Raw genomic sequence first — 27,152 nt, 5'->3', positions numbered from 1 at the left:
TATCTTCTACAGTAAGTTACTGGCAACCAGCTGCATAATTATAACCAACCCAGCATCCAACCCAGCATTTTTTTATCTTTTATTTTACAAAAAGTGTGTTTAAAAATGTATAATAGATACTGTTTAAAATTAAAAAATATGTATTTATAAAATCTAAAAATATATATGAAGTATTTGTGACCATCCAGAAATGTATCATGATCTCATGATCAGATCAGAAGCATCAAATTTTTGATTTTCTAATTCATTAAAATTTTTGACGTGATACTCAATCAATGTTAAAGATAGCAAGGTTATATTTTCACACAATGTTCTTTATGTATGATGATTTTATGCATATTTTTTTAACTCGTAAAGGTTAATTTGTTTGTTTTATATGTAGTCATCGAATGCAGTCGTTTTAAAGTGTGACTAAATAGTTAAAAGATTGTTTTACCTATATCTAGTGAAGTGTTTATTACAGTATGGAAACCAAGCAGACCCTCACACACACACACAATCTCATCCCCTCTCTGCCTTCTGTTGTGTGCATAAGCCGATGTTTTGGAAACATAATCTATAGGTCAGAGCCCCTCAGTGTGTGCACCTGTGGAAGAAGGCATTGACAGCCCAGGTAGAGTAAAACACCTTGAAAACGTGCTGCCCACAAAAAAGAGAAAACATCATGAAATGCTCCCCCCGGCACACCCATATACTCTCACTGTGTGCTAAAATCTCTAAAATGATACTGTTGCCATCTCTTTTGAAAGCCTTTCTCATCTTGTGTCCATTTGCCGTTAGGCATGAGCCTTTCACTGTAAAGAAATTCTGTAGAAATTACAGTATTACCGCTGGTTGCCAGTTACTTACTGTAGATTTTACATTTATGTTATTTACCAACCCAGTCTCACGGAGTTGCGTATAAATAGCACGAAGTGTAAAAATCGTGCAATACATAAGCCAAATTCCACTTTGGCGTGCATATGATACACCAGTCAGTTCCATTCACTTCCCATTTTTTTTGTCGTTTTATTTATTGGTTTCTCAATTTTTTTGCTATTTTTTACCATTTTCACATGGGTTCAGGGTTAGAACAACTTTTTGTAATATAAAAATGGCATCCTAACCCAAACCCCAACTCTAACTCCAACTCCAAGTGACCATGGCTTAAATATGGACAAAAATGGAGAAACCAAATAACCTCCTTAAGCAAATCTAAAATCTAACCCTAAACCCAAGCGAAAATGGTTTAAATTGAGAAACCAATAAATGAAATGACAAAAACAGATGCACCGTTTAAGTGAATGGGAAGGGCGTATAATATGCACGCCAAAGTGGAATTTGGCGTATGTATTGCACGATTTTTACACTTTGTGCTATTTCTACGCTATCTACATGAGACTGGGTAGTTATTTACTGGCAACAGTTTGTTCAAAGTTAAATGAACATGAAACATTTTCAGTATCTTCTACAGTAAGTTACTGGCAACCAGTTGCACAATTACAGCTATTTTTACATTGTAGTTTAACTAAAATTACAGCATAAACTCTTAAATATAAAGATTTGTAAATATCTCTTTGTTTGGCTGTATTGTTCTGCCTGTTGGACAAGAGTTTTTTTGCAATGGAAAAATGTTTAACAGTCTATAAAAAGATAAGAAGGAAATAGTTAAGAACCTCATGTTACTCTAAATCTGTGAATTTCTTTTTTCTGAAGATATTTTGATAAATGCTGATTGTAACCATTGACTTCCATAGTAGGAAAACAAATATTGTGGAAGTATTGTGATAAATGATGATGCTGATATTTTGATAAATGATGGTAAGCACACAGTTGACGGTAACCAATGAATTCTATTGTATTTGTTTTCCTACTGTGGAAGTCAATGGTTACAATCAGCTGTGTGCTTATCATCATTTATCAAAATATCTTTGTTTGTGTTCATCAGAAAAAAGAAATTCATACAGAACATGAGGATGAGAAAATAATGACAGAATTTTTTTGTCAAGTTTTTTTTGGGTGAACTATGCCTTTGAAAGTTTCATTAAAGAACCAACAAAGGTTTTTCTGACATTGCTGTAAAGAACCCCTTTAGAACAGTGTAGTTGCTTTACATAAAATACTAGTAGGCCTAAAATATTTTATATTGTACTTGGGTCAAAGATTGCTTTTAAACTTTACATTTGAGATAATTGTTTTTAAACAAATGTCAGAAATGTTTTGTTGTTATTTCTGAAACATGTTACAAAGACTGTGTAAACTGAATTGTTTTTCCACATTTTTGTGTTCAGGATTATTTGGGCGGGGCTAAAACGGTGGCTCAATGACAAACTGGCGCCACCGCATGGTCCCGCCCCGACGAGTGGTCGTGGTTTCAGCGCGGCAGCGGACACGTGCCCAATGTTTGGGAGCAGAGAATCCTGCATGTTTTTTTTTTCCAATATTTTGATAACTTATTATTTTATTTACGTGGCGCTTTTCAATCTTTCAAATTTTCCTGTGTGGTGACAAAATGAGAACACATTTAATATCGGACTCTACACGGACAGACAATGACAGGTTTGTTGAAGATTACACTTTCATTGTTTTCATACCAGGCTAATGATTTTTTCTAATCCTCTCATACACCTGTCGACATGATTTGATTTTATGTAAAACATGATTAGCAGATTTAAGTTTTTTACAAGTATCACTTGAAATATTCTCACAAGTCATTTGTTGACATGCTTCACTACATTTTCAAATATTTAGCCTCCAGAAATATTGCCAAACCTGTGCTTACTGCACAGCTGAGATTCAGAGACACATGTTTAAACACACCTGCTCTTCGCTGAAGGCTGCTGTTTGTCTATCTGTCCCCTTCAGTATAGTTACTTCCTGTCCAAGCCGAGGGTCATGATGATGACAGATCCTCAGATCTCAGTTTGTGCATTGCTGCTACAGTACAGTATGTGTGTTTATGTATCTGTTACACTGTCTTTCTCTCACACCTACACTCAGAAACAAATACAGCATGAAGTTAAAACAACTTGGTTTTGCAAGTCAATTTAACCTGCTATTTTAAGTTTTGAATTGTAAAAGTTGACATAACTTATAAAAACAAGTTAAAAATTGTTTAATTAAATTTTTTAAGTTAAAGTAACATAAAATATATGTTGACTTGACAAAATGCTGCATATTTTTTATATGCAGTGTATATGGAATTATTGTAATGTGATTAAATAACCTTATACCACGGGTCTGTTGAATGCTGTATTCTGATTGGCTGAGAAATGTTCCGTGGGTATGCATTAATTTCTGATAACCGCACACCTAACTTGTCAAATGTCTTAAAAATAGGCACCATAGCAATGTTTGTGGTAACCGTGGTATAAGTGAAATAATTGACTCCGGTCCTTTGAATTATTTGAAAATAATGCACACCCGCGGTTGTGCATTATTGGGTGTGCATTATTTTTTTATAATTCAATGGCCCGTCGTCAATTATTTCTTACATATTTATTTATACAGGAACCTGAATTGTCATTTTCACATCATACAATGGCATCATTTGTTTATTGTTTATTATATAGGATCCAGTCTGTGCAAACCCAACTAAAGTCATTTATTTGTGATTTACTGTTTTTCACATAAAATCATCTTACATATTGTATTTTAACATTCTGTTAAATATATAGCTTTGATATCTTTAATATTGAGTAAGATCATGTCAAAGATTAAAATCTGCAATTGAAATCAAACTTTGATGCTCCGAATCTCATCATTAGATTATGAGAGAGATTCCACAGACAGTGTCACATTTTGGTATTTAATGATATACATTTTAGCAGTTTTTTTTTTTGTAAGTAAAGTAGAAATCATGCATGCAATTTTACCCTGCCGCCACTCTTAAAAGAGATGAATTGTGTTTTTTTCCTCATGTTTTTTATGTTATGTGTGTCTATACTTGAAGTCCTGTGTTGTTTTGTATCACAGGTTTGGGCGTGTGTAACAGGATATTTCACACTTTCCACCAAATAAAAGAAACGCATGCAACGCTTGCCGTGAACATAAAGCTTCCCCCAATAAATCCAGGTGTTTATAGTTGTTAGACACCCTTAATGGGCTCTAGTCTAGAGAGCACAGTGCACGGTCTTGCACTCACAAAAGTGATATATTAATACCACACAGAGTGTTGGCATTTATGGACGGTTGTGAAAATGAAAGAAGGGATTGAAGAGGATGAGCTGGACTTATTTGAGATCACGTATCTATTCAATATCTCTGAAAAGAAACCAGATTAAAAAAACACGACTTGTTTGAAGGTTTAATTTTAGTCGAAATGTGGCGCTTGCATGCTGACTTTTGAAACTTCATTTGAAACTTGAATAAATAAACTATAAATCAACTAGCGAATGAATAAATGGTCTTAAAGGGAAATATTTCTGCTCATGTCAGGTTTGAAGCAACACAGGATTTAATCGTGAGCTTTTTGCCTTATATTCTGTGCTGATGTCCATAACTTTTTCTTTGGCCTGACACAGCATAGATTTTTCTCTCTTTTTACTGCACGGTGAGCCTTTAGGTGATTTTTTTCTCCAGGTGTGAACAGGGTTCAGAGGCATCTCAGCTGGTTGAACAAAAGCCCATTGGGCAGAGTAAAGTGACCTTGAATAGCAAAGAAAGACTCACTGTCATTGCGAAACATATTTGCTTGCCTAGACTGGTCACTGAAATGCAATACATTTCAATTCCAACAAAAAATTGTATTTTACTTATAACCTTTATTATAAGAATAATAATTATCCTAAATCAAATTGAATGAGTTTACAAAGCTTTTGTTAATCACGCACATTTATGCATTTGGCATACACTTTTATCCAAAGCGACTTACAAGGTATATATATATATCCCCCCACCCCCCAAGGGTATATATCTCCCAAGAGTTTTTCCCTCCTAGGACTTTTTTTTACTTCCCCGGCTAAAAAGTCTGGTTTTTTTTTCTCCTAGGGGGTTTTTCAACCCGGGGAGGCAGGCTTCTTTGGCTTAACTTCTATACGTTACATTAGTAATACATTCGCTTTAATGTTGATTTATAGCCGCAGCAAATTTACCTGCTTGTGCTATCGTGTATTATGTTGTGCTATCTGTCGATTTTCTGTGCTTTTCACTGCTTCTATTAATGTAAAGCTGCTTTGATACAATTACCAAATTGTGAAAAGCGCTATATAAATAAAATTGAATTGAATTGAATTGAATTTTTATCAGTATGGTTGTTCCCTGTATTCAAAATCCTTTTACGCTTCTAATGCAATGCTCAACGGATCTATACAGTAGCACAGACTAATCTATGTGTAAGTAAATACTAAGTAGCAGTATTGGCCTGTGACTTCTTTTTATGAGGGCGCTCGATGCGAAGTTCATCACAACATGTATGTAGCCCGTCATGTGTGTGGTTCCTTTTTTCAAAATATGTGTTCTGCGCATCGAGAGATCATGTGTGCATCTTGTCAAAATAAGTGCCTGCTGCAGATGCATCTAAAGGGTTTAGTATAAAAGAGACGCTCGCGTTTGCCAGATACTCACATAATTTCATGCATAATCAGAGTTTACTGTTAAGGGAGTGTATTGCGTGTATTTTGTGAACGTGAGCATCCATTTTATCATAAACGGTTTTGACGCGTGTGCAGCAGGCACTTATTTTGACAAAACACGTGATGCACATGGTTCACATGATGCAACAAACACATATTTTGAAAACGCAAGCAACTCATTATTTTGAATTAGCGCCCCTTCAGATGAGCAGTCACGAGCCGCCACTGCTAAGGAGCCTATACAGACTGATCAGTGTATATTAGTTAAAGGTGCCAAAGAATGCATTAAAATAATCTGTTACATTGTTCTCTGATATCTACATTGATGGTATGTAACTTTATTAAGTGCAAAAATTATCCAGAAATGTTTTAACATGTCTGTTTACAACCATAGGATTTGTCCTTAATAAAATGGTTGAAAATTTGGAAGGGTCATGAATAATAATTCAGTAGCTCATTAGTAATACATGTTGGGACGTACATCTCCACTGTTATCACAGTCGGTGTTATGTTGGCATTTGCTTGTTTTCCAGCTGTCTTTTGCATGCCCAAGGTTTACATAAGAAGGAGGAAACAAACGTGTCATTATTACCATGTACAGAGCTCTTATTAATCATCTATAAGAAGTAAATGCAGTTTTTTATTCTATGGCACCTTTACCTTTTGTAGTTTAATAATCAGCCACATTGCATACATCTAAATATCTTACTTTTAAGCTAATGTAGGGTGCCCATACGTGCCATGTTCCCCAGATACGTCCTGGCCAGTTTTTTTGGGTGTGTCCTTCGGAAGTTGCATTTGTCGGTCGTATACGTCATCGAGGTTTAATATTTCATATTCTATTTCATAAAAGTTACCATTACATTTCAAGGTAAGAATAAAGCTACAATGATTGTTTGTCTTAAAAGAAATACATTTACATTTTATAATGATTTGAATTGAAATGTTTGCGGTCAACAAATGTGACTTCTGGAGGACACAACCGAAATCTTGGCAAGGACATGTATGGGAAAAATGACACGTATGGCCACCCTAAGTTAATGAATTGCATTATTTGTCAGAAGAAAACAAATGATTATTTCTAGCATTAATAAATGTAGTAATTGTGCATTGGTGTCTTATATTATACTAAATTGTTACATACATACTGAATCGGCATTGGCAAGAAAGGCTTGTAATTGTAAACAGACAACTACAGCAATAAAGACACAAAATGTTCATTAAATAGAAATGCTGTTAGCGAATTCTTTCATGGAATGGCACATAAATAATGTCCGTATTAATCTATATCACTAAAAAACTTTAGTGAAAGGAAGTCCAATCGGTTCGAAAAATGTTCCCAAGCTGTCACTGGGGCAGTGGTCATATAGGGGCGGTTAGGTCACTTCTTAAATGACCTAATATAAATATGGATTATTTTTTTACCTTTATCCTTCGAGTACATATTTTAACGTCTTTAAAGGTCACACATTATGCCATTTCTACAAGATATAATATAAACCTCAGGTGTGTGTCTGTCTCCCTAGTCAACAGCCAGTCAGCGCTTTTGGTTAAAAATAGATCTGATTCCTGTAAATAAGTCGGAGACAATAGTCGCATTAGCGCTAAAACATGTTAACTTACATATTTAAAAAAGTTTTTTGGTCAAATTAACCAGCCAGTCAGTGGCTGTGGGCGGGACTTTGTCTTTGTGATGTCGCATTAACCCCTTTAAATCTGATTTGATCCAGAAACATTTTGAGTTATGCTGGTTAAAAGTCTTTTTGCATACTTATGTTATCCAATCACTATGTTAAGTCGTCTAAATGTATTTGTATAAATATATGTCATCTGTGAAAGTCGTAGGACCAAATAATTTTCAATAAGTGGCGATTTAAATGAAGGGTGGGATTGTGATTTCAGTGCTAGTAGACTAAATTTAGCATTTTCAAAATCAAATACCCTGCCTTTAATCACAAATTTTTCCCAAACATGAAAATATTCAAATGATGTGTCAATAGCACACCTCTGAAATAATCAATATATATTTTTTTATTTTTATGTAAAAGTGTGTGGAATTTTTTTTAAGGTTGTGTTGGTCACAATTGTATGGAGCCCCTAAGGGGCACATAGAGCAAAAATTAAATAAAGTTTAGTTTTGCGTGCTCATGTGAAACTATCACGTGCTCATGTAAAACTATCACCTGCTCACGTGAAACTTTCGCGTGTGCATGTGAATCTATTGCGTGCACACGTGAAACTACCGTGTTTAGTTTTGCGTGCTCACATGAAACTTTCATGTGCGCGTGCGAAACTAAACTTAAAAAAAATTCTGAACATGAAAGTTTCACGTGAGCACATGAAAACTTTTGATTTTTTTACTCCAATGTCACCTTAGGGGCTCGGTACAATTGTGCGAATTATAAAGAGAATCAAAACAGCCTAATGGGACTGCTTTGATTTAATGGGGATTAAAAAAGTGGGTGAATTTTTTTAGGGTTGTTGTGTTCATACACTGCCATTTTGCATAATATGTGCCCTTTAACTTTGACTGGTATTGGTGTCAATTCGAATCGTTCTTTTTTTTAGTGATTTGTTTTTTGTGTTGTGATACATAATAAATAAAAATAGAAATCTAAAAACAAATCTCGGTTTCTTGATTGCAAACATACAGTACAGCTCGTGTGTTTGTGATAGTAAAAATTAAAGCATGTAAGTTACAGACTGACAAAACTTTTCAAGCTGTAGTGTTACCTCAAGTCCCAAGGGTTTGGTCGGAGAAGTCATTCTGGTTTTACTGGTTGTGTATGCGTGTCTGATATTTATTTGTGGCCTTAGGGGGAACGTATCTATAGCATATCTCTTTTGCTGTCTTTCTCAACTTCTGTAGTTTTTGATTAATTCAATTATTCTTCATACACTGCTCTCTGAAAACATAAACTGCCTTTTTTAACAAACCAGAACATAATAAATCTTTTTTGCATATAAAATCATTTTGTTATTTAGATATAACCAAATGTGAATTTACACAGCTCATCCAATAAGAATTGAAAGTCTGATCTATCTCTTTTATAATATTGATTTTTATCATAGGCACTAAATAGCACAATATTCCTGTCAACACTACATTGTCGCCTTTTAGTCAGGAGATTATATATAATTACAAACACAAAGTCGTGATCTCTCTCAGGAATTTTACATTTTTTTGTTCAAGGCTAAAAATGGTGGAGACCTTGAACGTTTGCTGTTACCTGCCTGACAATGAGGTTCATGGTCAAGGGAGAGCAAAGACAGCAGGGCATAAAACCAGACAGAGGAGGAGAGGACGTTTGCCAAATCAGAACTGCTGAACAGCCCTAAGAGGTTTGAAAGTGGAGGTCCTATCTCTGCTCCGATAAGTAAAGTTGCCTTGTGTCAGTGTTCTTCAATGCACTCCTTGTTTTCCTTATCTGCAATAATTAAAACATTGAAATTCCTTTGACAGAACTCGGGGAGTGAGAAACAGACGTGTTGGGAAGCATCCTGTGGAAATGTAACAGGTTGGAGCTCTTAGCGGCCCATCTATGGCAAGAGGAGTGCAAAACTATTCACAGACAGGTGCCAAAAAACGCCATGTTCCCACACTTAAAAACCCATCGATGGCCAAAAAAGCAAACTGTGCAAAAAATTACTTTGTGCATCTTTTTATGGTGAACGGCAAATTCAAATGCATATTTGCAAAATAACACGTAACCATCAGTGTTTATGTAAAAACAATTACGTAAAGTGGATCATACTAAACTTCACTAAGAGTTTCTAAGTCAGACGGGGTTCATTTTTACGTGATTGCATGTGGCATTTATAGCTCTGCATTTATGTGCACATTTGTTTGTCTCTTGTTCTGCACGTACACAGCAAAACATTATTTGCTATTTATTTATTATACACACAGAAATACATGCACAATTCAATACATATCAGTGTGATGCACTTTGCTGGTTTAATTACAGACTTTATAGTTTGGATGGGCACACCATGTTACATTTAGGCATTTAGCAGATGCTTTTATACAAAGCAACTTACAAAAGTAAGGGAAACATAAGAGTGATTTGTCTTAGGAAGGCAATAATATGAGAAGTGCTATACACAGCTTATAAAGTTTAGGCATTTCTTACACTTTTAAAGATAAAGGTACATTAAAGGTTCTTCACATCAATGCCATAAAAGAACCATTTTTGGTTCCTTAAAGAACCATTTAGTCAAAAACCTCATAGTGCTATATAGCACCAAAAGTGGTTCTTTGCTCGTAATCATAGAAGAACCGTTTTTAGTGCCATATAGCACCGGTAAAGCACCTGTGAAGCACTTGCACTTTGGTCCCAGAAAATTATTGTAAAATTGGCAAAGAGGCTTTTGTGTGAACACAAACACGTTTCGGAAATGTTCCGGGATCGCTCCTGTAAAGAGGACCTAGTAACATTGCCGTAACATTCACAGAAATCATTCTGTATGAACAAGAGGCAGAAACAATGACGTAAGGGGCGTGCCATAGCGAGGATGTGTGTGTCCAACCTCATGAATTTCCGTGGTATAGTCACGGAATATTTAGCTCATTTATCCGTGTCATTGTCACGGATCTCCACATTTTTCCGTGCCCGTACCACGGACTTTCTTTTCCGTGTCATTGTCACAGATTGGTTACTCAACAGTTTTTCCTATTTTTTTACCATTGTCGCTTCGGTTTAGGGTTAGATTTACATAAAATGACATCCTTACCCAAACCCAACTCTAAACCTAACGCCAGGCGTCAATGGTTTAAAAATCTGAAAATATATAAAAAATAAATAAGAAAAAATAGTATAAACCAATACTTAAAGTGACATCCTAACACAAACACCAAATCTAACCCTAAACCAAAGCGACAGTGGTTTGAAAATAGGAAAAAAGCAGTTGAGTAACCAATACGTGACAATGACACGGAAAAGAAAGTCTGTGGTATGCCACAGAAAAATGCGGAGATGTTTTGTGACTATACCACGCAACTTTGTGAGATTATGTTGGCGTGTCATTTCAACAAGAAGTTATAGTTCAGCTCTTTGACACAGTGATTTAAATGCATATCAACATTAACAACTAAGGAAATGTCAGCAAACTGGACTGAAGCAGAGATTGGGGAGTTTGTCACTATCCGAGCTGAAATCCTTACAAATGAAGAACAATGCATAATGCGCTCCTTAGGATTTTGTCATTAACAAAAATGCACGTGTGGGGTTTCTCGAGAGAGAAATCACGGATAGTTAGCAAACTTCAGACGCTGTGGAAAAAAGTGCAGGACTTTAAATACGGCACGTGTCTTTATGGGATCTTTACGGTACGTGTGAATGCACGCACAGATTCCAGAAAATCATTGACAGTGTGAATGAACCAAAAATCAACTTATTCCGGACAAATCCAAGACACGTTTTCCGTGTATTTTCCGTAATCTCTATGTGAAAAGGGTTTAAGGTTTTTAGAAGAATCATTTCTTTCCTTCCCTTTTTAAAATCTAAAAAACCTTTTTCTTTTTTTGTGCAACAGAAAGATTCTTCAGATGTTAAAGGTTCTTTATGGAACCGTTTAGCCAAAAATGGTTCTTCTATGGCACCGTGATAGACCTTTATTTTTGACAGTGTATAAGTGAAAGTGGCCATATCTCTATATTCATCTTAAATTCTCCCCTCCTTAACACATTTATGCAATTATTATTTATTGCATAAACTTAAAATAGAGTTGCTAAGCCTTACTTGTGATTAAAAAGCTCAATGTGGGTTTCACAGAAAAGAAGCAGAGCTGATCGCTGATAAATGCATCACACTGCAGCAGAGTTCATCTCTTATGTTATGAATGTTTACATTCCAGCATGCTGTGATGTTATCAGCTAATCGTTTTTGGAACAGACCGAGGAGTCTTATGGGTTGGATTATTGGTGGTGGTGTTGAATTGGGGGGGATTTGCCTGAGGAGACAAGGTCAACATGAAGCTGTGCTCTCTCCAAACAAAGGTATTAACTGTAGGACAATTCTTTCTATTCTATTGCCCTTTCTATAGGCTGGGTGAATGCATTAACGCTAGTAGTTGTAAGGGACCACTATCTGTCAAAATTTGATTGATTTATGACCCCCTTTGACAGGGGTCGGGACTATCAATCAAAAGGTGTACAATCTGTCCAGTTTCTGGACTGTCGTATATCAAGGGCTTTAGACAGCGAGTATCCTGTGCGTGTTTTACGATGTGTCAATCAGCTCGTTGTTATTCCTGTGTGTGTGTTTTATGTCAAGCCTATGCTGTCATGTTTATTGCTGTCAAAAAATAAAGTTTATAGTTTTAGACTGCGTAGTTTCACAAGCGGTCCGATTTATGACCCCCTTTGACAGGGGGCGGGACTATCAATCAAAAGGTGTACAATCTGTCCAGTTTCTGGACTGTCGTATATCAAGGGCTTTAGACAGCGAGTATCCTGTGCGTGTTTTACGATGTGTCAATCAGCTCGTTGTTATTCCTGTGTGTGTGTTTTATGTCAAGCCTATGCTGTCATGTTTATTGCTGTCAAAAATAAGTTTATAGTTTTAGACTGTCCAGTTTCTGGCAGGTTTTATGACCGGAGTTTCTCCGTCCTGTGTGCGCTCCTCTCCCGGGCGCGCTTCTCGACCCCCACTGCGTGTCTCACAGCGGGGTCGGTGTTCAGCGGACCTGTGTGGTTCTTTAGACGAAAACCTGTTTATTATAAACTAAATAAAAATTTAACCGCATCACGAGGTCTGTGAGTCTTTTCATCACCCGCTCTCTATGTTCACGCGCATTAAAACTCGCTCACCGGTGCACGCGTCGCGTGTATGGTCATATCTGCAGTTTTAAAATAAACTTAATAAATGTAATGCTGTCCACTCTGACAAAAAGTAAAGGTTTATTTTAGATTTAGGGATTTCTTTAATCAAGTCTCTGTAGGTTTGAGAATCGTATATCAAGGGCTTTAGACAGCGAGTATCCGGACCGTGCGTGTTTTACGATGTGTCAATCAGCTCGTTGTTTTTCGTGTGTGTGTGTGTGTGTGTTTTGTCAAGCGAATGTTTTATTGCTGTCAAAAATAAGTTTATAGTTTTAGACTGTCCAGGTTCTGTCACTTTTTATGACCGCGGTCTCTCTTTTCCCATCCGTACTCACCAGCCCTCAGCCCCCACTGCGTGTCTCACAGCGGTGTCGGTGTTCAGCGGTCCTGTGTGGTTCTTTAGACGAAAACCTGTTTATTATAAACTAAATAAAAATTTAACCGCTTCATGAGATCCGTGAGTCTTTTCATCACCCGCTCTCTATGTTCACGCGCATTAAAACTCGCTCACCGGTGCACGCGCCGGGTGTATGGGCATATCTGCAGTTTTAAAATAAACTTAATAAATGTAATGCTGGCCACTCTGACAAAAAGTAAAGGTTTATTTTAGATTTAGGGATTTCTTTAATCAAGTCTCTGATTAAAACATGTGAATGCGCGCACCGACGGCGATCTTACGCTGACGCGCACTTATATCTGACCTTAATAAACTTTTAAATGTTTTAAGACGTTTTCATCCCATCTTCAGGGTTTTTTATTATTGACTTCTTAAAACCATGTATATTATTATACAACGAATCTTATCATGTATGCTCTGACAAAAGTATGATTGTAGATTTTAGGTGGAGCGGTGTCATGTTTATTGCTGTCAAAAATAAGTTTATTGTTTTAGACTGTCCAGTTTCTGGCAGGTTTTATGACCGGAGTTTCTCCGTCCTCTGTGCGCTCCTCTCCCGGGCGCGCTTCTCGACCCCCACTGCGTGTCTCACAGCGGGGTCGGTGTTCAGCGGACCTGTGTGGTTCTTTAGACGAAAACCTGTTTATTATAAACTAAATAAAAATTTAACCGTGAGTCTTTTCATCACCCGCTCTCTATGTTCACGCGCATTAAAACTCGCTCACCGGTGCACGCGCCGGGTGTATGGGCATATCTGAAGTTTTAAAATAAACTTAATAAATGTAATGCTGGCCACTCTGACAAAAAGTAAATGTTTATTTTAGATTTAGGGATTTCTTTAATCAAGTCTCTGATTAAAACATGTGAATGCGCGCACCGACGGCGACCTTACGCTGACGCGCGCTTATATCTGACCTTAATAAACTTTTAAATGTTTTAAGACGTTTTCATCCCATCTTCAGGGTTTTTTATTATTGACTTCTTAAAACCATGTATGTATATTATTATACAACGAATCTTATCATGTATGCTCTGACAAAATAAAGCATTAGATTTTAGGTGGTGCGGACACATATTTATGCCAAATACTGTTGAATATAAACGTTCGTTTTGTCAAAAGTTTCTTTAAAGTCAATAAGGAATCAAACATTTTAGATGTATCTGGTTAAACTTAAATCTGATATTTTCTATTGGTCTATTTCTTTAGTATCTGATCAGACACAATGTTTCAGAAGCTGATTTGTGAGGGTCTGTGTGCGTGTGAGATAATTCACAGCAGGGGCGGATTGTAAACTAGTTAGAGACTTTTAAAACCGTGATGGTAAAATGTAATACGGTCCACTCTGAAGAAAAGTAAAGTTTTATTTTAGATTTAGGGAATTCTTGAACCAAGTCTCTGATTAAAACTTTTGAGTGTAACATCACAAATATTTAATATATTCCGTATACGTGTATAGTTTAACCATTCCCTTATGCCATAACCTTAGGCGCCGTCAATACTTCTTTCTTTAGACTAAAGGAAATTTATTTTAACCTAAATAAAAGTTTATTCGCATCGCGAGGTCCGTGGGTCTTTTCTGGGGGTCGGTCACCGGCGGTGGCGGAGAGCGCGTCGGATGTGCGTTCATGTGTTTCGTTGGGAGGCTTTTGGACGATTGGAGACGTGTTCGTGGCATCTTCAGGGTTTGTTTTTATTGTTGGCTTCTTAAAACCATGTGTGAATATGTGTATATTATAACGAATCTTATATTGTCTGCTCTGACAAAAATAAAGTATTATTTTAGACTTTAAGTGAAGTGGCAGCGCGTATTTTATAGCCTACTGTTTAATATAAACGTTTGTTTTGTCAAAAGCCTCCCCAAAGTCACGCAAAAATCAAACATTTTAGATGTATATGGTTAAACTTAAATCTGATATTATCTATTTAACTATTTTTCTGATCAGTCAACGTTCACAAGCTGCTCTCATGACCGTGTGTGTGTGTGTGTGTGTGTGTGTGTGTGTGTGTGTGTGTGTGTGTGTGTGTGTGTGTGTGTGTGTGTGTGTGTGTGTGTGTGTGTGTGTGTGTGTCAGCGAGGCAATTCACAGCAGGGGTGGATTGTATAGTTAGAGTCTTTTAAAACCATGGTGGTAATAATGTAATACTGTCACTCTGACAAAAAGTAAAAGATTTATTTTAGATTTTATAGCAAACACTGCAGGATCTAAAAGTTTGTAACATCACAAATTTATTTAATGAAATATTCAGTACATGTATAGCAATGAATTGTACCAAAACCACCAGAGGCCGACAATTCTTTAGACCAAAGTCTATTTATTTTAAACTAAATAAAAGTTTAATCGAGATCCGTGTATCTGTTCATGTACAGCATACTGTTCATGCATTAAAGATCGAGTCCCCGGTGGGTATAACAGAGAACACCCGTGGATGCGCGTTCATATCTGCCGTTTTAAAATAAACTTAATAAATATAATTCTGTCCGCTCTGACAAAATAAGGTTTTATTTTAGATTTAGGGGTTTCTTTAAACAAGTCTGTGATTAAAACATGTTCAGCAATGCGCGCACCGACGGCGACAGAGAACTTACGCTGATGCGCTCTTATATCTGTCGTTAAGAAACTTTTAAACGTTTTAAGACATTTAAGCCCCTCTTGTGGTTTGAATTCATTAATGTCACCTAACATCCGAGTGTGTACATGCGTATTTACGATAAATGTAACACGATACGCATTGTCAAAATAAAAGGTTTCCTGAACATGGTATTCCAGTGCGTGTTTTTTGTCTCGCGAGTGCTCGTCATATTTATTGATGTGAAAAAAGTTTGATGTCTAAGACGTTCAGTTTCTGGACGGTTGGTTTTTACCAGTGGGCTCTCATTCTCACCACCCGTTATCACCCACCCAGTAGACCCCAGTGTGTCTGAACAGCGGTGGTGTTCAGCGCCCCGTATTGTTCCTAAAACTCCGTGTTGGTAAAATAAGTGTAATACAGCCGTTGACAAAAATTAAAAGGTTTATTTTAGATTTAAGGTGGTCCACCAGCGCCTTTATGGCAAACACTTCAGGTTCTAAAAGTTTGTAACACCAAGAATTTGTTTAATGAAATATACAGTACATGTATAAGCAATCCCCCGAGTCCATAATCTCCGGACGGGATCGCCAATACTCTTTTCTTTAGACTAAAGGGTATTTATTTTAACATAAATAAAAGTTTATTTGCATCACGAACGCCGAGAAACTGTTCATGCACCGCAATCTATTGTTCACGCGCATTAAAGGTCGATCACCGGTGATGACCAGAGAACTAACCGGGTGTGTGTTCATATAAACTTAATAAATGTAATTCTGTCCGCTCTGGCAAAATAAAAGTTTATTTTAGATTTAGCCATTTCTTTAACCAAGTCTCTGATTAAAACAAGTTACTTTTGCTTAGGGCAATAGGCACATGCACACACATATCTGTGGTATTAAAAATAAGGTTTTTAAAGTTTAAGAAATTTAAACATTTGAAAAAAATCAAACATTTTAGAGGTGTCTGAGTAATTATTATAAACTAAATAAAAATTTAACCGTGAGTCTTTTCATCACCCGCTCTCTATGTCCACGCGCATTAAAACTCGCTCGCCGAAGCACGCGCCGGGTGTATGGTCATATCTGCAGTTTTAAAATAAACTTAAAGCAACACTATGTCGTTTCCATGTAAAAATTATACAGCTCCCCCATGTGGTTGAAAAGCACAACAGTGCCTGGTATCAAACACTCTTCTGCAGGCAGGGGGAGGGGCGGGGCTGTGTTTCCTACCCTCCACCTGCCACTTTCAAAGTGTGCTTGTAGCAGCTAGGAGGCTGCTCAGGTTGCAGCAACAGTACAATTTGTCCAGTTAAAAGTTGTTCTATCACTGAAATAATTTTAGAGACATTATTTAAAGGTAAAAAAACTACATAGTGTTGCTTTAATAAATGTAATGCTGGCCACTCTGACAAAAAGTAAAGGTTTATTTTAGATTTAGGGATTTCTTTAATCAAGTCTCTGATTAAAACATGTGAATGCGCGCACCGACGGCGACCTTACGCTGATGCGCACTTATATCTGACCTTAATAAACTTTTAAATGTTTTAAGACGTTTTCATCCCATCTTCAGGGTTTTTATTATTGACTTCTTAAAACCACGTATGGATATTATTATACAACGAATCTTATCATGTATGCTCTGACAAAAGTATGATTTTAGATTTTAGGTGGAGCGGACACACATTTATGCCAAATACTGTTGAATATAAACGATTGTTTTGTCAAAAGTTTCTTTAAAGTCAATAAGGAATCAAACATTTTAGATGTATCTGGTTAAACTTAAATCTGATATTTTCTATCGATCTATTTCTTTAGTTTTCTGCAGTCAACGTTCACAAGCTGCTCTCATGACCGTGTGTGTGTGTGTGTGTCCGTGAGATAATTCACAGCAGGGGTGGATTGTAAAGTAGTTAGAGTCTTTTAAAACCATGGTGGTAATAATGTAATACTGTCCACTCTGACAAAAAGTAAAAGGTTTATTTTAGATTTTATAGCAAACAATGCAGGATCTAAAAGTTTGTAACATCACAAATTTATTTAATGAAATATTCAGTACATGTATAGCAATGAATTGTACCAAAACCACCAGAGGCCGACAATTCTTTAGACCAAAGTCTATTTATTTTAAACTAAATAAAAGTTTAATCGCTTCACGAGATCCGTGTATCTGTTCATGTACAGCATACTGTTCATGCATTAAAGATCGAGTCCCCGGTGGGTACAACAGAGAACACCCGTGGATGCGCGTTCATATCTACCGTTTTAAAATAAACTTAATAAATATAATTCTGTCCGCTCTGACAAAATAAGGTTTTATTTTAGATTTAGGGGTTTCTTTAAACAAGTCTCTGATTAAAACATGCGAATACGTACAACAACGTAGCCAGAGGACGTACGCTGATGCGCTCTTATATCTGTCGTTAAGAAACTTTTAAACGTTTTAAGACATTTAAGCCCCTCTTGTGGTTTGAATTCATTAATGTCACCTAACATCCAAGTGTGTACATGTGTATTTACGATAAATGTAACACGATACGCATTGTAAAAATAAAAGGTTTCCTGAACATAGTATTCCAGTGCGTGTTTTTTGTCTTGCGAGTGCTCGTCATATTTATTGATGTGAAAAAAGTTTGATGTCTAAGGCGTTCAGTTTCTGGACGGGTGGTTTTTACCAGCGGTCTCTCATTCTCACCAGCCCGTTATCACCCATCCAGTTTGTAGATGTTTGCATCTTAATTTAATCACTCTTTATTATTTTGCAGTCTTCGTTATGTACATCGAGCTATTGGTGGTGTTACAAGTTTACAGATTCAGACATAATGCTATCATTGCTGTTTCGTCGTGAAAGATTTAGTAAGTAAATCTAAAACATACTTTGCGTTGTTGTTTTAATCATCTAGCACTAATTTAAAGAGTTTGCCAAAATGTTGCATAAACTATAGAAATGAAACAATCTGTATTCACAAAAACAATCACAGATATATGATGTCGCTTACAAAGAAAACAAGACGATTGATGAATGCAAAATATTGTCTGAGCAGATAGAACTAAGAACAAGTCTGAAGACTGCCCAAGTTTGAAAAGCAAAAGTTTAAGAAAAATACACTAGTATGTGCATCTGATGAGTTTACAAAAAAAAAATCTCAAACACAATTTGACACTAGCGAAGAAAAACTATGAACAAATGTATGCAAAAGTCTGAAGAGTGTCTAAGTTTGCAAAGCAAAAGTTTAAGAAAAATACACAAGCGTGTGCATGAGTTTACAAAAAAAAAACATCTCAAACAGGATTTGACACTAGCGAAGAAAAACTTTGAACAAATGTATGAAGAGACAAAAGTATGAAGACTGTCTAAGTTTGAAAAGCAAAAGTTTAAGAAAAATACACATGTATGTACATGAGTTTACAAAATCTCAGACACGGGTTGACACTAGCGAAGAAAAACTTTGAACAAATGTGTATGAAGAGACAAAAGTATGAAGACTGACTAAGTTTGCAAAGCAAAAGTTTAAGAAAAATACACACGTATGTACATGAGTTTACAAAAAATCTCAAACAGGATTTGACACTAGCGAAGAAAAAACTGTGAACAAATGTATGCAAAAGTCTGAAGAGTGTCTAAGTTTGCAAAGCAAAAGTTTAAGAAAAATACACAAGCGTGTGCATGAGTTTACAAAAAAAAAAACATCTCAAACAGGATTTGACACTAGCGAAGAAAAACTTTGAACAAATGTATGAAGAGACAAAAGTATGAAGACTGTCTAAGTTTGAAAAGCAAAAGTTTAAGAAAAATACACATGTATGTACATGAGTTTACAAAATCTCAGACACGGGTTGACACTAGCGAAGAAAAACTTTGAACAATGTATGAAGAGACAAAAGTCTGAAGACTTTTGCATACATTTGTTCACAGTTTTTTCTTCGCTAGTGTCAAATCCTGTTTGAGATTTTTTGTAAACTCATGTACATACGTGTGTATTTTTCTTAAACTTTTGCTTTGCAAACTTAGTCAGTCTTCATACTTTTGTCTCTTCATACACATTTGTTCAAAGTTTTTCTTCGCTAGTGTCAACCCGTGTCTGAGATTTTGTAAACTCATGTACATACATGTGTATTTTTCTTAAACTTTTGCTTTTCAAACTTAGACAGTCTTCATACTTTTGTCTCTTCATACATTTGTTCAAAGTTTTTCTTCGCTAGTGTCAAATCCTGTTTGAGATGTTTTTTTTTTTGTAAACTCATGCACACGCTTGTGTATTTTTCTTAAACTTTTGCTTTGCAAACTTAGACACTCTTCAGACTTTTGCATACATTTGTTCATAGTTTTTCTTCGCTAGTGTCAAATTGTGTTTGAGATTTTTTTTTTGTAAACTCATCAGATGCACATACTAGTGTATTTTTCTTAAACTTTTGCTTTTCAAACTTGGGCAGTCTTCAGACTTGTTCTTAGTTCTATCTGCTCAGACAATATTTTGCATTCATCAATCGTCTTGTTTTCTTTGTAAGCGACATCATATATCTGTGATTGTTTTTGTGAATACAGATTGTTTCATTTCTATAGTTTATGCAACATTTTGGCAAACTCTTTAAATTAGTGCTAGATGATTAAAACAACAACGCAAAGTATGTTTTAGATTTACTTACTAAATCTTTCACGACGAAACAGCAATGATAGCATTATGTCTGAATCTGTAAACTTGTAACACCACCAATAGCTCGATGTACATAACGAAGACTGCAAAATAATAAAGAGTGATTAAATTAAGATGCAAACATCTACAAACTGGATGGGTGATAACGGGCTGGTGAGAATGAGAGACCGCTGGTAAAAACCACCCGTCCAGAAACTGAACGCCTTAGACATCAAACTTTTTTCACATCAATAAATATGACGAGCACTCGCAAGACAAAAAACACGCACTGGAATACTATGTTCAGGAAACCTTTTATTTTTACAATGCGTATCGTGTTACATTTATCGTAAATACACATGTACACACTTGGATGTTAGGTGACATTAATGAATTCAAACCACAAGAGGGGCTTAAATGTCTTAAAACGTTTAAAAGTTTCTTAACGACAGATATAAGAGCGCATCAGCGTACGTCCTCTGGCTACGTTGTTGTACGTATTCGCATGTTTTAATCAGAGACTTGTTTAAAGAAACCCCTAAATCTAAAATAAAACCTTATTTTGTCAGAGCGGACAGAATTATATTTATTAAGTTTATTTTAAAACGGTAGATATGAACGCGCATCCACGGGTGTTCTCTGTTGTACCCACCGGGGACTCGATCTTTAATGCATGAACAGTATGCTGTACATGAACAGATACACGGATCTCGTGAAGCGATTAAACTTTTATTTAGTTTAAAATAAATAGACTTTGGTCTAAAGAATTGTCGGCCTCTGGTGGTTTTGGTACAATTCATTGCTATACATGTACTGAATATTTCATTAAATAAATTTGTGATGTTACAAACTTTTAGATCCTGCATTGTTTGCTATAAAATCTAAAATAAACCTTTTACTTTTTGTCAGAGTGGACAGTATTACATTATTACCACCATGGTTTTAAAAGACTCTAACTACTTTACAATCCACCCCTGCTGTGAATTATCTCACGGACACACACACACACACACGGTCATGAGAGCAGCTTGTGAACGTTGACTGCAGAAAACTAAAGAAATAGATCGATAGAAAATATCAGATTTAAGTTTAACCAGATACATCTAAAATGTTTGATTCCTTATTGACTTTAAAGAAACTTTTGACAAAACAATCGTTTATATTCAACAGTATTTGGCATAAATGTGTGTCCGCTCCACCTAAAATCTAAAATCATACTTTTGTCAGAGCATACATGATAAGATTCGTTGTATAATAATATCCATACGTGGTTTTAAGAAGTCAATAATAAAAACCCTGAAGATGGGATGAAAACGTCTTAAAACATTTAAAAGTTTATTAAGGTCAGATATAAGTGCGCATCAGCGTAAGGTCGCCGTCGGTGCGCGCATTCACATGTTTTAATCAGAGACTTGATTAAAGAAATCCCTAAATCTAAAATAAACCTTTACTTTTTGTCAGAGTGGCCAGCATTACATTTATTAAAGCAACACTATGTAGTTTTTTTACCTTTAAATAATGTCTCTAAAATTATTTCAGTGATAGAACAACTTTTAACTGGACAAATTGTACTGTTGCTGCAACCTGAGCAGCCTCCTAGCTGCTACAAGCACACTTTGAAAGTGGCAGGTGGAGGGTAGGAAACACAGCCCCGCCCCTCCCCCTGCCTGCAGAAGAGTGTTTGATACCAGGCACTGTTGTGCTTTTCAACCACATGGGGGAGCTGTATAATTTTTACATGGAAACGACATAGTGTTGCTTTAAGTTTATTTTAAAACTGCAGATATGACCATACACCCGGCGCGTGCTTCGGCGAGCGAGTTTTAATGCGCGTGGACATAGAGAGCGGGTGATGAAAAGACTCACGGTTAAATTTTTATTTAGTTTATAATAATTACTCAGACACCTCTAAAATGTTTGATTTTTTTCAAATGTTTAAATTTCTTAAACTTTAAAAACCTTATTTTTAATACCACAGATATGTGTGTGCATGTGCCTATTGCCCTAAGCAAAAGTAACTTGTTTTAATCAGAGACTTGGTTAAAGAAATGGCTAAATCTAAAATAAACTTTTATTTTGCCAGAGCGGACAGAATTACATTTATTAAGTTTATATGAACACACACCCGGTTAGTTCTCTGGTCATCACCGGTGATCGACCTTTAATGCGCGTGAACAATAGATTGCGGTGCATGAACAGTTTCTCGGCGTTCGTGATGCAAATAAACTTTTATTTATGTTAAAATAAATACCCTTTAGTCTAAAGAAAAGAGTATTGGCGATCCCGTCCGGAGATTATGGACTCGGGGGATTGCTTATACATGTACTGTATATTTCATTAAACAAATTCTTGGTGTTACAAACTTTTAGAACCTGAAGTGTTTGCCATAAAGGCGCTGGTGGACCACCTTAAATCTAAAATAAACCTTTTAATTTTTGTCAACGGCTGTATTACACTTATTTTACCAACACGGAGTTTTAGGAACAATACGGGGCGCTGAACACCACCGCTGTTCAGACACACTGGGGTCTACTGGGTGGGTGATAACGGGTGGTGAGAATGAGAGCCCACTGGTAAAAACCAACCGTCCAGAAACTGAACGTCTTAGACATCAAACTTTTTTCACATCAATAAATATGACGAGCACTCGCGAGACAAAAAACACGCACTGGAATACCATGTTCAGGAAACCTTTTATTTTGACAATGCGTATCGTGTTACATTTATCGTAAATACGCATGTACACACTCGGATGTTAGGTGACATTAATGAATTCAAACCACAAGAGGGGCTTAAATGTCTTAAAACGTTTAAAAGTTTCTTAACGACAGATATAAGAGCGCATCAGCGTAAGTTCTCTGTCGCCGTCGGTGCGCGCATTGCTGAACATGTTTTAATCACAGACTTGTTTAAAGAAACCCCTAAATCTAAAATAAAACCTTATTTTGTCAGAGCGGACAGAATTATATTTATTAAGTTTATTTTAAAACGGCAGATATGAACGCGCATCCACGGGTGTTCTCTGTTATACCCACCGGGGACTCGATCTTTAATGCATGAACAGTATGCTGTACATGAACAGATACACGGATCTCGATTAAACTTTTATTTAGTTTAAAATAAATAGACTTTGGTCTAAAGAATTGTCGGCCTCTGGTGGTTTTGGTACAATTCATTGCTATACATGTACTGAATATTTCATTAAATAAATTTGTGATGTTACAAACTTTTAGATCCTGCAGTGTTTGCTATAAAATCTAAAATAAATCTTTTACTTTTTGTCAGAGTGACAGTATTACATTATTACCACCATGGTTTTAAAAGACTCTAACTATACAATCCACCCCTGCTGTGAATTGCCTCGCTGACACACACACACACACACACACACACACACACACACACACACACACACACACACACACACACACACACACACACACACACACACACACACACACGGTCATGAGAGCAGCTTGTGAACGTTGACTGATCAGAAAAATAGTTAAATAGATAATATCAGATTTAAGTTTAACCATATACATCTAAAATGTTTGATTTTTGCGTTACTTTGAAGAGGCTTTTGACAAGACAGGCGTTTGTATTGAACAGTGGGCTGTGGAATGCGCGCTGCCACTTCACTTAAAGTCTAAAGTGATACTTTGTTTTTGTCGGAGCAGACAATATAAGATTCGTTATAATATACACATATTCACACATGGTTTTAAGAAGCCAATAATAAAAACAAACCCTGAAGATGCTGTGAATGTGTCTTTGGTCGTTTGAAGGTTTCTTGACGAGGTGTGTGAGCGTACGTCCGACGCGTTCTCTGTCGCCGCCGGTGGTCGACCTTTAGAAAAGACTCACGGACTTCGTGATGCGAATAAACTTTTATTTAGGTTAAAATAAATTTCCTTTAGTCTAAAGAAAGAAGTATTGACGGCGCCTAAGGTTATGGCATAAGGGAATGGTTAAACTATACACGTATACGGAATATATTAAATATTTGTGATGTTACACTCAAAAGTTTTAATCAGAGACTTGGTTCAAGAATTCCCTGAATCTGGGATGGAACTTTGCTTTTCTTCGGAGTGGACCGTGTTGCGTTTTACCATCACGGTTTTAAAAGTCTCTAACTAGTTTACAATCCGCCCCTGCTGTGAATTATCTCACACGCACACAGACCCTCACAAATCAGCTTCTGAAACATTGTGTCTGATCAGATACTAAAGAAATAGACCAATAGAAAATATCAGATTTAAGTTTAACCAGATACATCTAAAATGTTTGATTCCTTATTGACTTTAAAGAAACTTTTGACAAAACGAACGTTTATATTCAACAGTATTTGGCATAAATATGTGTCCGCACCACCTAAAATCTAATGCTTTGTTTTGTCGGAGCATGCATGATAGGATTCGTTGTATAATAATATACATACATGGTTTTAAGAAGTCAATAATAAAAAACCCTGAAGATGGGATGAAAACGTCTTAAAACATTTAAAAGTTTATTAAGGTCAGATATAAGCGCGCGTCAGCGTAAGGTCGCCGTCGGTGCGCGCATTCACATGTTTTAATCAGAGACTTGATTAAAGAAATCCCTAAATCTAAAATAAACATTTACTTTTTGTCAGAGTGGCCAGCATTACATTTATTAAGTTTATTTTAAAACTTCAGATATGCCCATACACCCGGCGCGTGCACCGGTGAGCGAGTTTTAATGCGCGTGAACATAGAGAGCGGGTGATGAAAAGACTCACGGTTAAATTTTTATTTAGTTTATAATAAACAGGTTTTCGTCTAAAGAACCACACAGGTCCGCTGAACACCGACCCCGCTGTGAGACACGCAGTGGGGGTCGAGAAGCGCGCCCGGGAGAGGAGCGCACAGAGGACGGAGAAACTCCGGTCATAAAACCTGCCAGAAACTGGACAGTCTAAAACAATAAACTTATTTTTGACAGCAATAAACATGACACCGCTCCACCTAAAATCTACAATCATACTTTTGTCAGAGCATACATGATAAGATTCGTTGTATAATAATATACATGGTTTTAAGAAGTCAATAATAAAAAACCCTGAAGATGGGATGAAAACGTCTTAAAACATTTAAAAGTTTATTAAGGTCAGATATAAGTGCGCGTCAGCGTAAGATCGCCGTCGGTGCGCGCATTCACATGTTTTAATCAGAGACTTGATTAAAGAAATCCCTAAATCTAAAATAAACCTTTACTTTTTGTCAGAGTGGCCAGCATTACATTTATTAAGTTTATTTTAAAACTGCAGATATGCCCATACACCCGGCGCGTGCACCGGTGAGCGAGTTTTAATGCGCGTGAACATAGAGAGCGGGTGATGAAAAGACTCACGGATCTCATGAAGCGGTTAAATTTTTATTTAGTTTATAATAAACAGGTTTTCGTCTAAAGAACCACACAGGACCGCTGAACACCGACACCGCTGTGAGACACGCAGTGGGGGCTGAGGGCTGGTGAGTACGGATGGGAAAAGAGAGACCGCGGTCATAAAAAGTGACAGAACCTGGACAGTCTAAAACTATAAACTTATTTTTGACAGCAATAAAACATTCGCTTGACAAAACACACACACACACACACACGAAAAACAACGAGCTGATTGACACATCGTAAAACACGCACGGTCCGGATACTCGCTGTCTAAAGCCCTTGATATACGATTCTCAAACCTACAGAGACTTGATTAAAGAAATCCCTAAATCTAAAATAAACCTTTACTTTTTGTCAGAGTGGACAGCATTACATTTATTAAGTTTATTTTAAAACTGCAGATATGACCATACACGCGACGCGTGCACCGGTGAGCGAGTTTTAATGCGCGTGAACATAGAGAGCGGGTGATGAAAAGACTCACAGACCTCGTGATGCGGTTAAATTTTTATTTAGTTTATAATAAACAGGTTTTCGTCTAAAGAACCACACAGGTCCGCTGAACACCGACCCCGCTGTGAGACACGCAGTGGGGGTCGAGAAGCGCGCCCGGGAGAGGAGCGCACACAGGACGGAGAAACTCCGGTCATAAAACCTGCCAGAAACTGGACAGTCTAAAACTATAAACTTATTTTTGACAGCAATAAACATGACAGCATAGGCTTGACATAAAACACACACACAGGAATAACAACGAGCTGATTGACACATCGTAAAACACGCACAGGATACTCGCTGTCTAAAGCCCTTGATATACGACAGTCCAGAAACTGGACAGATTGTACACCTTTTGATTGATAGTCCCGCCCCCTGTCAAAGGGGGTCATAAATCGGACCGCTTGTGAAACTACGCAGTCTAAAACTATAAACTTTATTTTTTGACAGCAATAAACATGACAGCATAGGCTTGACATAAAACACACACACAGGAATAACAACGAGCTGATTGACACATCGTAAAACACGCACAGGATACTCGCTGTCTAAAGCCCTTGATATACGACAGTCCAGAAACTGGACAGATTGTACACCTTTTGATTGATAGTCCCGCCCCCTGTCAAAGGGGGTCATAAATCAATCAAATTTTGACAGATAGTGGTCCCTTACAACTACTAACGCTCTTGTCCACAGTGCTTGGTGAAATGTTGCTTCACATTACATCTTTTCACAGTAAGCTGGATCGTCTTCTACAATCTTAAAAAAGGTGCATCTTCACAGCGATGCCATAAAACAACCAATTTCTTAAAAAAACCTTTTAAATGTTCTTAAAAGAATTGGTTCTTTTATAACTTCTTATTATCTAAAGAAACTTTTTTCACTACAAAGAACCTTTTTTAAATCAAAAAGGTTCTTCAGATGTTAAAGGTTCTCATGGAACCATTCAGCCAAAAATGGTTCTTCTATAGCTTGTTTTTCCCCCAAAGTTCATTTGGCAGCTATAAATACGTTTACAACTACATGCCAACTAACTTTCATTACACTGTAAAAAGTAAAAGTTGGATCAACTTAAAAATGCAGACTGATCTCACGGAAAGTCGTGTTATAGTCACGCAAAATTTTATAATTCATTCGTGTTCATGGCACAAAATTCAGCTTTTTTTCATGCCTTGAGCACAAATGTCTTTTTCATGTCCATTGCACGACTTTCTTTTCCGTGTAATTTTATGTATTGTTTCTCATAGTATTTTTCCTACTTTTTTCCTATT

At 36.6% G+C, this 27,152-nt stretch overlaps 1 long non-coding RNA gene across 3 annotated transcripts in view; it reads left to right on the top strand.

Annotated features, from left to right (window-relative positions):
• The first annotated feature begins 2,279 nt into the window (after window positions 1–2,279).
• Window positions 2,280–27,152, top strand: part of LOC129416266 (uncharacterized) — a 51,317-nt gene continuing 26,444 nt past the window's right edge. Inside the window, exons 1-5 of one of the 3 annotated variants that reach the window (XR_008635229.2) lie at window positions 2,280–2,538; window positions 2,845–2,921; window positions 8,746–8,929; window positions 9,016–9,128; window positions 11,409–11,550. This is a non-coding gene — a long non-coding RNA (uncharacterized lncRNA). Of the gene's footprint in view, window positions 2,539–2,844; window positions 2,927–8,745; window positions 8,930–9,015; window positions 9,129–11,408; window positions 11,551–27,152 lie in introns of all 3 variants that reach the window. The other 2 variants (XR_012372262.1, XR_012372263.1) reach the window with 2 other exon arrangements.

The sequence above is a fragment of the Misgurnus anguillicaudatus genome, chromosome 11 (assembly GCF_027580225.2).
Source record: "Misgurnus anguillicaudatus chromosome 11, ASM2758022v2, whole genome shotgun sequence".
Taxonomy (NCBI): domain Eukaryota; kingdom Metazoa; phylum Chordata; class Actinopteri; order Cypriniformes; family Cobitidae; genus Misgurnus; species Misgurnus anguillicaudatus.
Note: the sequence above shows the minus strand (reverse complement) of the source record. Positions and strands in the feature narration are given on the sequence as shown.